Genomic DNA, 12699 nt, shown 5'->3' with positions numbered 1-12699 from the left:
TGGGGGAGGGGTGGGCCAAAATGGGCGATCAAAGTTTTCAGAAGTAAAACGTAGAAAAGAAATCAAATTTGTTCAAATCATGATCCCCGGGGGATGGATTGGGGCCACAATTGGGTATCAAGGTCTTATGTAGGAATGCACAGGATAAATCATTAAACTTCTTTTGAAGAACAGCGAAGCCATGATTGATAATTATGACCCCCCTCCAAACCCAACTTTAAATACTGAACTGAATTTTGCTTTTTCCTAGCTAGTTGCTCAGGTGAGCGATGTATTCCCTGGGATTCTTGTTGATAAACTAGCGACGATTTTCTTTTCATTGATTCATTTTAACAACACGATTCAAGCAATATTCTTCAAGTACTAGATATCACTTTCAATAGTTTATTTACCTCCCCGTGTTAAACGTTGAATACTTTATTTATGTAAGGACCCTCTCTTCACTGCACCCTAATTTCAGGGTACTTTCGTGTAGTTAGACTGACCCACCATTTGACATAAAACACGCATTCTCAATTTATAGTCACAAATCGATCTTGGGAAAAGTCAAAAAAATTAGTGAACTGAAATTAACACTTTTATACGTCATTTGAAACATGAAAGTGTATAGTTATTAAAAATCGCAATTTGATTTACATACTTCATGCATTGTTTTGTTGGCCTCCTTCGAAATAAAAGCGGTTGGAGGGCTAATTTTACACCAAGATATTTACGTGATGTTGAAAAGCCATATTTGGAAACGAAAGACTTTTTTTTTAAATACAAAATTAATATAATACACATCAAATTTTGTTAACTATTAACAGTTATGAAACGTTTAAGCACATTTGTAAAAGGGGTGTACAATCTTTGATTCAATTATTAGTAAAAATAAAACGGACATAATTTTCATTTAAATGTAATTATTTTCTTTTTATTTTAACAAGTTTTAGAACATTCGATGATAAGCTTAATAATCATAATATTCCCTAAAATGCTACATTAATTGATTCTTTATTAATCTGCTCAGAGAAACGCACATTATTTAGAATATAAAAAGGTTAAATATTTCGCCATTACCTGATTAGGAAGTGTTTGTTAAATATCACGTAAATATCGCACATAGATATCATACAAAAATAAAAGTATATTCAGGGGAAAAATGATTATATTATTTCAAATTATTGAATTTTATGAATTTTCTAAATTGTGTTATTACAAAGGGTTGAATTGAAAATTCAAGTTATAAATGATTTATCTATAGAGGACTCATGTAATTCATAACACCCCACCCCACCCCACCCCTTCCACCATTTAATCTGTTGATTATTTCAAATACAGTCATTCACATAGCATCGTTTTTGAAAGTGTATGTGTGTGGAGGGGGAGGGGGGTAGCCAGAGAATTTTTTTTACTTACCTGGAAAGTTGACAAGGCAAAAAAAAGGGGGGCGGGTTGAGAAAACTTGCTCAAAGTTGAAAATCCTAGAGGGGGGAGGCGAACTTTTTTCAGTGCAACTACATTCAGTACCAATTATTACAATATATTTTCCGTACATCACTATTAGTGGGGGAGGGGGCAACCAGCCTTTCACTGAACATTTACTGAAGTTGAAGTAAGGCTGGAGAAAAAAGGGGGGCAGGGTGGGACTGCCCCCCCCCCCCTTGTTGCTACATACCAGAAATGCTTAATTGATCGTCAAATCTCAAAAATAAAACAAAGATCGCCCACCACCCTTAAAAAGTTTGTCAATAATTACAGTTGCACATCACATGTGCTCTATAGAGCAATATACATTCTACGTTCATATAATTGAATTTTCAGTACCATTAAAGCATAGACGCATACCTCCTAAGTCATATGTCTATGCAACAATGCAAATGGGAAAAATTAGGTGCAAATTTTATACATGTTGATAAATGTATTTCTTGCAAAGCAACAGAAATGGAAATGGATTCAATTTCAAGCAGTATCTTGACACACAACACCCACAGCCGTCTTTCTTTTTTTACCCAATGTAGACCCCCCCCCCCCCCCCACTGCATGCAACGCAGCGCCTATTTTCTGGAATTATATTTCCTACAAAAATGATATTTTTTTCTTCAAAATATTTAGCTTGGTATACAATTCAAGTGTATATAACCATTTTTTAAAGTTGACGATCACTATCAGTTCAAACAAATAGCAAAATACAGACTTGAAGAAAGTTTTGTTTCAGATTTACGTTCCGAATGATAACGTGCATTACACTTGAAACTATGCAATATTAACCAATTGCTCAAAATGGAAAGATTCAATCATTAAACCACGATTCTACTTGTGAATAATATTATGTCAATTCAATTTTCAAATCACACGGATGCACAAGATATTGAGTAAAAATGTTCATCTTTGCATGTGCACATCCATTTGCATTTCTGCACTCTTGTTACAGAAAAAAATGACATTTTAAGAAACAGTATATATATTTCTTCATGTTCTTAAGTATTTACATCATAAAGATTCACTCGCAAATCTGTTCAAACAGCTTTAGAAATTAATACTTATTTACTTTAAAACATGGTAACATAAATATCGGTAACGTAAATATCGGTAACGTAAATATCTTTCTGAGATTTATCGTAACTTTTAATGCCATTGTTCAATTATTCCACTGTTAATTAAAGGCATATTCTAGTGCTTGAGTGTAAGGCAATTTGACCCATAGGGGACAGTGTAGTTCTCTTACTTAATTTGTGAATATATACTAACACGTAAATATCGTTGATTTTTTTAACCATTGGACTTATAAGAAAAGGGGGGCTATTGTTCATAAACACAGATAAACAGTGTCTTTTTTTACCTTTCCATGCAATAGAAAGGGTGCTCATGATGTTAAAAAGTTACAACTTAGTCCTATTGAGTTAGTTCATCATTCCTTCCAGTCCTTTTGAATTTCCAAATAGCAAAGTAATAATTTTGCGGTGACATCAAAATTTGATAAATATATTAACATTTTTAAAAATCTGTGACACGCATATGTGTGAAGGGTGTGATATTCAGAAAATATAACTCAAATGTAGGACAATCTTACTAAGAAAAAGATATGTTAATGATTTAAAATTCTTTTTGGTTTAAAATAAAAACTACATGATGATCGGCGACAGTAACGTAAATATCGATTTCTGCTATAAAATGTGATTTTCTCCAAAGACAACCATTCAAGCTACAACAAACAATTGTTGTATTTTAATCAACAACCAACAAAGGTTCGTAAGACTGGCAGAAAAATAAAATTTATTTGAAATATTATATTACTTAAAACGCGGTACATTATTTAAAGCGAATTGAGACTATAAATTGAGAATGCGTGAAAAAAGAAAAAAATGTAATATGCACTGTATGACAAAATTTTTAATAAATTCATGTATTCTAAACATTATGTTAGACCAAGATAGAGTAATTGAAAACTTGATTTGCATGTATTTTCTTCATTTGAATAATCAAAATCAATTTTTCTTTGTCATTACTTCACTGTCTTCAAAGATTTTTCCTGGATAAAGAAGGCACGCTCCCTATATTAGAAATGGATTAGTTTATTTCAAAATAGCCTCCTTTACACTATATAATTTTCTCAAAGTCCAAAAAACATTTTTCGTCAGTGTATAGAGGGTATTAATTTTTAAATCTACCTACATATATAGCTTGAATGTTCATGCATACGTAGTCGAATACATTTGCCTTTTACTGATTTTTAATTGAAAATTAAAAATCGGTACATAACATATATTTCCAACTTCAATGTCGGTGATAAGGACTAGAGCCTGTTTCTCTTTCACACCTTCAATGATTCTTCGAAGAGCTAAGATGTGCTTCTTGTTTTGTCCGACCAAAGCTCGTTATTGTTTTAATTTCAGACCAAGTGGGATTGAACATCATCTCGTTGATTTTCTATAATGAAACTTAGACTTCCTCTGTAGTCTCCTCCTGAAATTAATCTAAATGATTCTATTATGGGCACCTTGTTTAGGATGGACCACTGTCCTGACTAGTCTTTTTTATTCAGTACTGCATTGCAAAATTAAAGTAAGATGTCAATACTACACCGTTTCCTCCGGTGTTATCCCATATTCATCAGTACATGTATAAGTACTCTTTTTCTTCTTTTAAAGGTTTTTGGAAAATATATATTTTTTCTTCGATGTCGAATAGACATCTCCAAGGTGTCTATATGAAATTATATTTCTTAAAAAACCTGGTAGTTGTGGGTACAGGAAAAAACTATACGCAAGGTTATGATAAGCAAGAGAGCTTCCTCTAAAATTATGAGTTTTTCGAATACGGATCAGGGGCTCTGTGTATTTTTTTTGGGGGGGGGGGGGGGAATGCATTTTTCCTTCGAAGTCTTTTCTTCTTCTGGTATTAAGCCGATAAATTAAGTAAGCAAAAAAGTGACAAGAAAATCTTCCTCTTCTAGAATAGTGATTTTCATCCATTTCAAATATCACTTTTGTTTTACTTACAAATACACTGAGGACAGACACCTAACTTTTGCACCAATTCGTTACTGAAGCTCTACTGGTAAATGAGACTATTGGAATGTACATTTAGTATCTATTGAATAGTTACGGTATTTTTTTTCTACTGTAGATTTTTTCGACTATACAGGTGATTACGACACATGGAAGACAGATATATCAGGTGAGCATCTCTCAAGGATGAGAGATTATTTATGTTAATGTTTTGATGTATTTCTTGTCCAATGCCGAATTATACAGTGATAAAGATAGATTATACTTTATCGATGTATTATAAAAGAGACTTACAGTCCTGTACGATTTCAAAATATGAAAGGCAAGAACCATGACCGTAATTTTCCAATATAAATACTCAGAATAAAAAAAGTGTCTCCATGCTTCTGACCAATCAGATATTGACATTTAGATAATCCATGAGAAATAACTGAAATCCGTTAAGTTGTTTTAAGCTATTTTTTCAAAAGATCTTTTTAGAGCAGTTGAAATTGAGGTTGGGCTACTAAACATGTCTTGAAGCTTGCCCTGCAGGGCTACTATATTTTTTTTTTTACGAAACACTCGCTCACAACTTCCGATTTGGTTCAAGTCGTTTAGGGTCAGCCAGCATTTCCCAGTAATTTACCTTATTGCTTTACCTCACACGACACATCCATACGTCTGACAATCAACCTTGACTGGTAAGATGTGATTTCACATCTGATTTCAGTGTTTCATTTACACAGTATGATTTGTCAGACAGGAAGTTTCACTAATATTTCCCGCCAAATTCTTTTGTTTTACATTTCACAATGGAGGATGATGATATTTTTATAGCTTTTGTGTTTTGATAATTAAAATCTACTTCTGCTTCTTATAGTCTAATCTTTCAATTTGTTCTGTAGTTAATTTCAGTTCTCTTTTCTGTCCAGCCAATAGAAAATTTCCTCACAGGATTTTCCTCACATTTTAATTGCAATAAATAAGATTAATGTACATTGAATTATCTCTGGAGAATAAGTGCGGAAAAAAATTCACATATTAGTTCTTTTTAGCCGGGCTTTTTGCTCAAAATGCAAATGCCGGCTTATGTGATCCTTTTCAAGGCAGGATGTTATCCCCATAGTCGCCATTTCAAAGTTAGGTGCAAAAATATAGTTCTTACTTTCAACCGCTTTTGAGATAATACAAAAGCTAAATAAAGCAACAACAATAAAACAATGCTTTATCTATATAAAATAAACATAAGTAGTAATGACTTTGAAAACTTCATAAGTCAAAGAACATTGTTCATTAGCGTAAGGATTTTTGATAATCAGTGTTACCGTAGTTCTCTACACATACGAGGTAAAGCAGGAAAGGGAACCAGACTGGCCTGTTTGTTTACATTTATCTGCGGTACCAGATTAATTCTGATTCTGACAAAATCGGACCTTGGTATTCGGATTGAAAAACTCACTGTCAGTGTCTTATCATTTATATTTATAGTTTTAAAATAATTTTTTCATCAGAATATGAAAGTGATTCATGTAAGAAATCCATTCTACTCTGAAAATGAGCCCGGCTCTCTGTATACTTCTGAGTACTTTGATTTATGTATATTAACCTCTCTGATCTGGTCAATGATTTGTTAAAACGATCTGACTTGCCAGACGGAATAGAGCATGTCTCTATTCCATCTGACTCCATCTGACTTCATATCTGTCTTATGATTTTTCCTATTTACACGGTTTGATTTGTAAAATGTGGCAATTCAATGGTATAATAATTAATACTTAATAGTATACACTTATCTACTGGTTTTGAGTGGGGTTATTATTTTTTCAAACATGCGACAGGGACTATTCCCCAAACCTTGCCTTGGTTTTCCTTGAGCGGCCCAAAATTAAATTTATTGATGATCAATTTTCATTCGTTTTGTCGTCATAATTGATATTTGTTGTTAGTCAAAATGTAAAAAGTGATTCGGAATTTCCTAAATGAACTGTTGAATTTTTCAAATAGATAATTATTCCTAGGTACAGTCATAGACAAATAATATTACCCAAAATACAACCAACATGCAAAATTTGTTATCTCTATTTCAAAATTGTCTGGGAAAAGTCCCCAAATACATATACCCTACCAATAGGAGAGGGAATCCCCTTCTGAACCTAACCCCCTAGTGACAACTTATACATGAACAGGGCTAGAAGAAATAAGAAATTGCTAGCCCTGCTGGCAAGTATGGTTTTAAGGTAAGTGTCGATCCCTTCTGACAGTATTTAGAAATAAAACAACTTTCAACAATTCTACACCGAACAAACACGACTTGAATGGCTCAGAATAAATTTTTAATGGTATTAATATCTGTCACGATAAAACAGCAATCCCAAATGGATAACTTTGGTAAAAATATATGAGTAAACAAAGAGTTAACAATTTTCTGCAATCAGGAATTAAAATTTCTTTTCGGATAGATACTTTGGCATGGCAACTGGGACTATATTTTTTGGCTTCAGACTAGCAAATGAGGCACCGACATGACTTTAACTGACAAATCAGCTGAATGAGAATTGCATCATGGGATACTACGAATACTACAGGAATTTTACGCTTGAAAAAAAAGAAAATCTTATGGCGACCGGAAAGCACAAAGATCATTTTTCCATCCATTTCGTATAAAAAACATTTTTTTTAAATTCAATTCATTGTTAAATAAATTTTGGAAGTCTAGGTTTCCTAAAGTCATACTGCAAAGCGATGTATGCCTCTGTATTAATTCCTCTGTTGTGCTATCGGTGAATGCGTTGTCAGTTGGATTCCCTGGCCAAGACACGTGATCACGATTGTAAAAAAAGATGTGTTTGTGAAACACTGATGCCCCCTTATGGCAAGAAAGCGAAGACTAAATTTTTCTTATATGCAAATTTAATACAATGGTACCAAAAGTAGGGCATTCTCACTAAAATGCAATTGAGAATGAAAGTAGGTCAAGGTTAACGTTTTTTCATAAGTTCAGAAATCTCCAAGATCAAGGTCAAATGATCAAGCTAATTGGTATCCAATGAAACGTCTTGCCTCAAAAGATACATATGCGAAGCATGGAAGCCCTAGCCCTAAACATTCAAAAGTTATGGCCTAGGTTAAAAATTTTAAGAAGTAGGTCAAACTCCAAGGTCAAGGTCAAAGGATCAATGTTATTGGTATCTAATGTATGGTCTTCTCACAAGGATTACATATATGAAGTGTGATATCACTAGCCCTTAGCGTTCAAGAGTAATTGCTAAGATTCAAGTTTTTTTTTTTTTAAGATCTCTAATGTCAAGGTCAAAAGGTCAAGGTAATGGTATCTAATGAAAGATCTTGCCAAAAGGAATATATTCATAGGGTGAATTCACCATGCATCGGACACCCTTGTACTTCCACAAATCCTTGTATAAACATTTAATATTTGATAAAATTTGATTTGGGACACAATTGTATTCTTTTTTTTCGGGGGGGGGGGGGTAGAGTTTTTTTTTTAAACCGCTCATAATTTACAACGGATCGGACGTTTATTTACCATGCATCGGACAGACGGCATTCAGACATGACAAATATCCTACCTTCATATATATAACAGGGCTTTGCAAACTTTGATATGGATATACTTTTATCTTTTAGCTAAAAACAACCCCTCCAACTTAAATTTAATTGATGATATCGTTGCATAAATGTAGAAGGATTCACGATGCCTCACTTTGCCGTAGAAAAACTTTAAAATGCTTGGAATGCGGTTATTTGCGCCGTTTTCTCATGGCTTATCATAGCCTGATTTGAAGAAATAAGTTGGGTTGGATTATACACATAATATATCGATAACTTGTATTTTGACTGAAAACTTGAGTTTTTATTTTTTACTTCCTCAAAAAACAGCTGTCAGTTGAGTTCTGTATGAAAATTGTAGTGATCACTAGTTTCCGATGCATGGTCAATTTGTGTTCAGTGTAAGGTGAAATGAGCATGCTAGAAAAAAAACAATCTCTAAAAAGAATAATGAGAAATATTAAAACTTAAATCAAAAAGAATAATTTTATTCGGAGTAGAAGTGTTAGAAAGCAGAACTACTTCACAAACATCGTCAATCCGTTGTGTACAGAGTTTTGCGAATCAATCACACTTGTGTTATGTACACAGGTTTTTGTAAACATGTTATTGTTTGGTGTTTACGAATCATCGGGTGCGTTAAATCGCCAAAGTCTGTTCACCACATCTGCACGGACTGACAATATATTTTGTGTTTGTTTTGCTTTAGTACTTGTCTACTCTGAATTTTCTGGATAATATTTTCATTAATACACATCAGGATTGCCACTTTTCCTAAGGATTAAGAATAAAGCTAAATTTGTGAAAGTGCAAGGATGTGTCAATCAAACCGGCCAAAAAATTTAAAGTTTGAATAACTTTTAAATGAAATAAGATTTTTAATTAATTTTTGTGTGAAATGCTATTAAAATATATAAGTTGTAATATTATAGAGAAAATATTAACTTCAAATCTGTGTCCAAGTACCTTTAACCTTCACCAGAACTTTTGAAACATGAAAGATAGAGACTTTATATTTGGTATGCATACTCCACTAATCAGGTTCTTTCAAATGACATCAGAGTCAATGACCTTGTGACCTAGACTGTGACCTATATGCTAAAAATAGCTTTTTTGAACCCTCACTATAACTTTTGAACCATGAGAGATTGAGATTTCATATTTGGTACGCATACTCCCCTAATCAAGCTCTTTCAAATGACACCAAGGGCAATGACTTTGTGACCTTTACTGTGACCTTAATGCTAAAAATAGCTTTTTTCCGAACTTTGTTGCCGCCGGGTGCAGAGTGTTTCACAAACACATATGGCTGAAGCATATAGTGTTTGTCATGTCCATCTTCCGTCCTTCCGTCTGTCCTTCCGTCACACTTTGCGTTAAGCTCTGTTCAAAACTAAGTTTCAAAGATACTATCCAAGATATTTTCATCAAACTTTATATGCTGATAGATATTGATGAGAGCTTTGCAACTGCATCAACATTTTTTGACAATGACCTTTCCTTTGATCTTGACCTCACATTTCTTAAATTAGTGTTTAGCTCAGTTTTGAACACACCATTCAAGATAGTTTTATCAAACTTCACATGTTGATACATGCTGATGAGACCTATTCAACTGCATCAACATTTTTGACCTTGACCTTCCCTTTGACCTTGACCTCACTTATCTTTAATTAGTGTTTTGCTTAGTTTTAAAGATGCCCTTCAAGATATTTTTCTCAATTTAATATGCTGTTACATATTGACCAGAGCAATTCAACTTCATCAACATTTTTTATCTTGACCTTTTCTTTGACCTCACTTTTCAGCTCACCTGAGCCGAAGGCTCAATTGAGTTTTCTGATCACATGTTTTCCGGCGCTCGTCTGTCCGTCTGTCTGTAAACTTTTCACATTTTAGACTTCTTCTCAAGAACCGCTAGGGCCAATTTCAACCGAACTTGCCACAAAGCATACTTGTGTGAAAGGGATTCAAGTTTGTTTAAATATATACATGCATCATCAGGTAGTGTAGATTCAGATTTGTTCAAATCATGAACCCCGGGAGTAGGGCATATATGATATAGGAAAATTCTTTAAAATTCTTCTCAAGAATTGCTAATCCATGATTGGTTATGGGACTTCTCTTGGATTTTAACTTTACAATAATAAACTAATTTCTACTTTTTCCTAGCCACGGTGCTCAGGTGAGTGATGTGGCCCATGGGCCTCTTGTTTTTAGCTCACCTGATCTGAAGGCTCAAGTGAGCTTTTCTGATCACATTTTGTCCGTCGTCCGTCCGTCTAGCTGTCCGTCTGTCTGTCTAACTGTCCGTCTGTCTGTCTAGCTGTCCGTCTGTCTGTCCGTCTTTTCACATTTTCGACTTCTTTTCAAGAACTACTAGGCCAATTATAACCAAACTTGGCACAAATCATCCTTGGGTGAAGGGGAATTTCAATTATCAAAATGAAGTGCCAAATCCCCTCACAAGGGGAGATAGTCAAGAAAACGCAAAAATAGGGTGGGGTCATTAAAATCTTCGGCTCAAGTACATTATAAGACGAAAATAGTTCCATTTTTTCCCTCGTAAGAATATATATTTTTGCATATTTATTTATATTCATAAATGTACAAAACAAAATAAATTAGCATATTTTGTATATGAATTAAATGTATGCTATTTTAATGAATATTTAGAGCCATTGTTCGTGAATTATACCAACCGATTGCATTCTTTATTGCATTCTATATCGTTAACCAATTATTATAATATCAAATGGATTATAAATGTACAAAACAAGATATTTAATCTTGCATATAAATTAATTTAAAAGATTATCTGTTCAAACAAATGTTACTATGTTTGCTTAACGGGTCGACAGGTTGACAGGTCGACGGGTTGACGGGTCGACAGGTAGACAGGTCGCAAGGTCGATAGGTCGACAGGTAGACAGGTCGACGGGTTGACAGGTCGACAGGTAGACAGGTCGACGGGTTGACAGGTCGACAGGTCGACAGGTAGACATGTTTATTTAAATATGTAATTCACAATGTCAACATGTCGTCATAGGTTTGGATTGTCAAATGGAGATGTATACATCTAACTGTTATGAGACATTGCGCATATGAAAAGAGAATGGAAATTACACTTTTAGGCATTCAATGTACATGTACATGTATCTTATGATATAAATGACCCCCCCCCCCACCCGCCCTTAAGATGATACTTGTAGTGATATTAAACATTTAAAAGATTATCTGTTCAAACAAATGTTACGATGTTTGCTTAACAGGTCGACAGGTTGACAGGTCGACAGGTAGACAGGTCGACAGGTTGACAGGTCGACGGGTCGACAGGTAGACAGGTCGACGGGTTGACAGGTCGACAGTTAGACAGGTCGACGGGTTGACAGTTCGACAGGTAGACAGGTCGACGGGTTGACAGGTCGACAGGTAGACATGTTTATTTAAATATGTAATTCAACATGTCGTCATAGGTTTGGAATGTCAAATGGAGATGTATACATCTGTTATCAGACATTGCGCATATGAAAAGAGAATGGAAATTACACTTTTAGGCATTCAATGTACATGTACATGTATCTTATGATAGTGCCCCCCACCCCCCACCCACCCTTAAGATGATACTTGTAGTGATATAACTAAATAAATATACATTGAATTATAAAAAAAAAACTGTCTACCTGTCGACCTGTTGTCCTGTCGACCTGTCAACCTGTCGACCTGTCAACTTGTCGACCTGTCAACCTGTCGACCCGTCTACCTGTCGACCTGTCAAATTGTAAAAAAAAAATAAAGTTTGTGTTGTTATTTTAGATCTATTCTTGGTTTTTATTATACTAAATTATTTCAATCAAAGCGTTTGTAAATATTCATTAAAAAGTAATTTGCATTTATTGTGTTGTACATATATTTATATAAGAATACAATTGATATAATCATACATGAATATTTATGATCTTTCAAAAATATTATAATAACAAAACCGATTTACTGCAGATTATGTGGATGGGACTATTTTCGTCTTATTTTGTACTTGACCCAAATCTTCTTCTCAAGAACCACTGGGCCAGAAAAACTGAAACCTATGTGGAATCATCCTTGTGTAGTGTAAATTCTATATTGTTCAAATCATGAATCTCCCCCCCCCCCCCAATGGTAGTAGGGCGGGACCACAATGGGGAATCAAAGATTTACATAGAAATATATAGGAAAATTTTTAAAAAATCTTCTTCTCAAGAACCACAGGGCCGGAAAAGCTGAAACTTATGTGGAAGCACCCCGGGGTAATGAAGATTCTAAATTATTCAAATCATGACTCCAGGGGGTCGGGCGGGGTCACAATGGGGAATCAAAGTTTTACATAGAAATATATAGAAAAATCTTTGAAAATTCTTCTACTCAAGTACCACTGAGCCAGAAAATCTAAAACTTATGTGGAAGCATCCAGGGAAAGTGTAGATTCTAAATTATTCAAATCATGACCCCCAGGAGTAGGGTTGGGCCACAATGGCCACAATGGGGAATAAAAGTTTTATATAGAAATATATAAGAAAAAACTTTGAAAATCTTCTTCTCAACAATCAATGGGCCAGAAAAGCTGAAACTTATGTGGAAGCATCCTGGGATAGTGTAGATTCTAAATTGCTCTAATCATTAC

This window comes from Saccostrea cucullata, unplaced genomic scaffold (genome assembly GCF_032062105.1).
Source record: "Saccostrea cucullata isolate Sc308-1 unplaced genomic scaffold, CSIRO_AGI_Scuc_v1 ctg4200, whole genome shotgun sequence".
Classification (NCBI taxonomy): Eukaryota; Metazoa; Mollusca; class Bivalvia; order Ostreida; family Ostreidae; genus Saccostrea; species Saccostrea cuccullata.
This window is presented reverse-complemented; position numbering follows the sequence as displayed.